The sequence below is a fragment of the Crocodylus siamensis genome, chromosome 6 (genome assembly GCF_052110815.1).
Source record: "Crocodylus siamensis isolate JL-2025a chromosome 6, ASM5211081v1, whole genome shotgun sequence".
Taxonomy (NCBI): Eukaryota; Metazoa; Chordata; order Crocodylia; family Crocodylidae; genus Crocodylus; species Crocodylus siamensis.
The window spans coordinates 13,257,720-13,262,047 of NC_143400.1; the positions used below are offsets into that span (position 1 = coordinate 13,257,720).

Consider the following 4,328-nt stretch of genomic DNA (forward strand, 5'->3'; position numbering starts at 1 on the left):
TGGGTCGACACGAGAGGGTAGGAAGGACTAGCAGGAGTCCTGCAAGGCCGGCCCCAGCACTTCACTCCATGAGATTTCATTCCGCCCCCCCCCCCCCCGCCTTTTACACACATTAAACCTATCAAGGGAGATCTGCTCGCTTGATCACCAGCTACAGAGGATGTCGTTCTGTTTTAGCCTAGCCTAACAACCCTCCGGGTAGCAAAAAAGGTGCTGGTCAGCAGACGGGTAGGAAAAAAAAGGTACTGATCAGCACACGGGGTAGTAAAACAAGCCTTTGCAACCACCGAAATGTCATGGTAAAGGAGAGATGGCAAAAAAACCAACAACAAAACCTCATGCATCTCAAAGCCTTGAAAGACGTAGGTTTGCTGGGGGGGAAATACGGGTGTGTGTAATGTTTATTGTTACACGCCCCGTCCCCCAGACACAGACAATGGATGAAAATAATATTCATTATTATTTTAATTATATTGAATATTATGAAACGAGGCTGTCATGAGGCCCTCGGGCAATATGCTCAAGGAAGCAAATCGCATCTGTGTTCGCAGTGACGGAGCAGGGGGCAGTTTGCACCGCATCTGGCAGACGCGCGCTCCACTGGCACGCCTGCACGTGTGCACGGGGGTGTACAGCATTGCCTCCGAAACAGGGCCTGCAAAGTCCAAAGGCCTGGGGAGAAGGGGTGCCTCTGGTGCTCTGGAAAGGCTCCCCTGATTTCTCACCCGTCCGAGTTTCAGCCCAGCCCCAGGAAGGACAGGACACGTGTGCTGCGCCTTTGCCCCCAACTCAAGACACCCAGGGCTGACTCCCCCGTAGTTGGGAAGCCTGGGGGTTATGCTAAGCCCCCTTTTACATAAAAAAGGGAGGTGGGGGGTGCCAGCTGACCCCACCGCAGGCGAGCATGACATGGCCGAGGGGGCAGCGCTACCCCGCACCTCTGCACCACAACCCCCCCCCCCAATGCAACCGGACAAACCAGGGGGTCGAAAACCGCCAGATCTCAACAAGACCAGGGACAAGGCTGCCCTCAGCAGCTGGGCCCGGGTGATTTTCAGCTGAGCATTGAGCATCTCACCTGATTGAAGTGCAGTGGAGGTTGGGGGTGGGGGGTGGGGGGTGGGGAAGGGGCTAAAATAGACGGGAAAGCTGCGAGGCCTGCCTGGAAGGGGAAAGCCACCTCTTGGCCCTCAGTGGAAGAAGAAGGGATCCTTTCCCCTGCCCAAAAGGGGCATGCCAAGGGACAGGTCTTCATGGCAGGGGGCGAGTCGCATCCTTGCCTGGAACTTACTGGGTCCTTCTCATGCAGCAGAGAAGACGGGCGGAGGGTGAGGAGGGTGGGTAGGTAGGTAGGTGGGGAGGTAGGCAGGTATAGGGAGGGGGCAAGTTCTTGCTGCTGCTGTCTGCGCCCAGCCCAACGCCGCCCTGCTTCCTGCCCGGCTCCAGCCCCTCGCGGCTGCTGCATGAAGCCAAGAGGGTTGCCTTCCCCACCCCCGGGAGCCAGGACGGAGGGCAGGGGCGGGAGCGCCTGGAAACGCCGTAAATGATACAAACCAGGGGTAATAAGGAATAACCCAGCGACTCCCAGCCCGGCCCAGCCTTTCTGCGTGCTGCCAACGAGGTGGGAGAGGCGGGGGGGCCCGCGGACCTCACCCACCGCCCCCGACCCCCGGCGGCCGCCGGGCCCGGGTGCCCCCTCTGCCCCCGGGGGGGCACATCGTGCCGGGCACTTACCGCTGCCGGCCGCGGAGGGGCCGGCCGGAGCCCGCAGCCCGGGAGAGGCAGCTGGAGTGAGCGCGCCCCGGCGGCTCCCACCCTCTTGTGCGCGGGGGGCTGGGGCGCGCCGTGACGTGGCTGCAGCCTGTCCATTCAGGATTTTTTTCTCCCCCCCTCGCCCGCCTCCCCTCTCCGCTGCCGGCTCTGGAAGCCGGCATGGCAGCCGGGCACCGGGCGCTTTCTCCAGCCCTGCAAAGGGCCCGGCTTCTTCCCCACCCCCCAATCCCGGGGGCTGTGAACATCCAAGTGCTGGGGGGGGGAGGAGTCTTGGGGGCTTTCAGTAGTCTCAGAAGGAGAAATGTTGCAAGACAAAGCAGAAGGGGCCAGCTTTGCACCCCAGCCCCTATGAGAATATGAAGAGGAAGGCAAATATCCTACTAGGCCTTTTCTTTTTCTAGGGTGCTAAAATAAAACGGGAGGGGGGGCAGTGCATGGCTCTTTAAAGAGCAGCCCACCATCTGCCCCCCCGCAAGACTCCCCGGGGCCAGGAAACCAGCTAAGTCGTGGCAATTCAAGGCGTCCAGCCCCCAAGTCTAGCTTTCCAGACTAGGGGTCTGCAAAAGGGGTGGAGGGGAATAAGGGAAGGGGAAGGGGGGGAATTAGCATAATAATCCCCATCCCAAGCAAACTGCTTTGAATAAAAGGGAAAGGAAACACTGGAGGGAAAGTCTAGACTGGGCTGGGGTGGGGGAAGGGGCCGAGGCCCCGGGCCTTGCAGGCTGGAAGTTTTGCAAAGTTTTGCAAACTCCGCGCGGGGCTGGAGGGGGCTCGCCCGGGGTGGGGCTGGAGGGCCTGCCCTGAGTGCAAAGGGGCGGGCTGCGACGGTTTTGTTTTGTGCCCCCAGCCCCCGTCTGGTTTCCAGGGTAGGTGCCTGGCCGCGGCGGGAAGGCAGCGGGATCTAACGGTCCGTAGAAAATGCCTCATGAATTCGCTTTTTATGTGAGCGTGCCTGGGAACCCGGGCCGGCCTGAACTTGGGAGGCGGCCTCCTGCATGCTGATGAGCCGCGGCTCAAGTTCATTGTCGCCGGCCCGGCCGGGCCGCCCCCGCCCCCGCACGTGGGGCCTTCGCCTCCGGCGCACGGCGGGGCTCTTCTTCTTCTTCATCACCATCATCACCGCCATCATCATGCTGATGATGCATTTCAACCCCCTTCCTTTCCCATGCAGGCCTCTCATGGGGTGCCGGGCCCCGAGCTGTGGGGCTAACCCCCCCCACTCTCCTGCCCAGGCGTGACCCTGCACTTGGGGGGATCTCTCCGCCCCCGCCTGCTCGCCCCCCCCCCAGGGACTCCGGATCTTTGGGGAACAAGATCGGAGACAGGTGAGACCCCCCCTCCCCCCCACCTTTCTCTACTGTGGAGACTCCTTTCACGTCTATATACACACACACATCCATACCCCTATATAGACCGGTAGCTACACCTCTCCTTTCACGTCTGCACACACACTCCTCTACAGACCAGCAGCTACAGCTCTCCTTTCACACCCCCACCACACACACACTCCTATACAGACCAGCAGCTAAATCTCTCCTTTCACCCCCCCCCCCCGCACCCTATATAAACAAGTAGCTACATCTCCCTTTTCGCACACCCCCCATATAGGCTGGTAGCTACATCTCCCTTTTCACACCTACACATACACACACCCACACAGCCCGGTAGCCACATCTCCCCTTTCACACCTGCACACGCACACCCCGCCCCCCATACAGACCGGTAGCTATAGCTCCCTTTCCATACCTACGCGCGCGCGCACGCACACACACTCCTATACAGCCCGGTAGCTGCATCTCCCCTTTCACACCTACCCCGCCCCCCCCGTATAGCCAGCAGCTACATCTCCCCTTTCACCCCTACCCCCACACGGCTCTGTGGGCCCGGGGGCCGTGCACGGCCACAGCGAGGTGCCGGTTGTGCGGCGCTGCGGCACCCAGCGCGCCCGCATCACCCCGCATTACCTCTGCTCCAGCGCCTCTAATAAAGCCGCTGCCAGACACCGTGCTCCAGCCTCCCCCTCCCCCCGGCTTTTTTTTTTTCCTCCATTTTTTTATTATTATTTTCTCACCAACTCCAATAAATTGAGCTGCTTGTCTAGCCTCAGACGTGTTCAGCAACCCAAGCCCCCAGCCTTTTGTTCCGGGAAATCTCATATTGTTATCACTCTATGGGACTTGATTTAAGCACGCCTCCTCCCCTCACCACGTGAGCTTGCCTTTCCACCCCCCCCCCACCCCCACCCCCTTAAAAATAAAATTGCTCATTAGCAGAAAGGAAGCTAAGAGGGGGGTCATTATAATTAAAAAGAGACAGGTCCCTTTTCACACGCACACACACACACACACACACACACGCACGCACGCACGCGCGCGCGCTCCTTCCTTTTAACTTCTTCCCTGGATTTTCTCCTCCTTGCTGCAGACGAAATAAAGGGGGGGTAGAATAAAATAATCAGCATTGAAATGTTTGGAGGGGGGGTGTTAGGTGCTTTTGGCTGTCAAGCTAAATCCTACCTTTGCTATTTATTTATTTTTTGGAGATACCAAGAGGCT

At 59.2% G+C, this 4,328-nt stretch overlaps 1 long non-coding RNA gene across 1 annotated transcript in view; it reads right to left on the bottom strand.

Annotated features, from left to right (window-relative positions):
* LOC149861142 (uncharacterized) overlaps positions 1–1,815 on the bottom strand; it is a 51,006-nt gene extending 49,191 nt beyond the window's left edge. Inside the window, exon 1 of the long non-coding RNA XR_016443080.1 lies at positions 1,735–1,815. This is a non-coding gene — a long non-coding RNA (uncharacterized LOC149861142). The remainder of the gene's footprint in view (positions 1–1,734) is intronic.
* Positions 1,816–4,328: the final 2,513 nt, after the last annotated feature.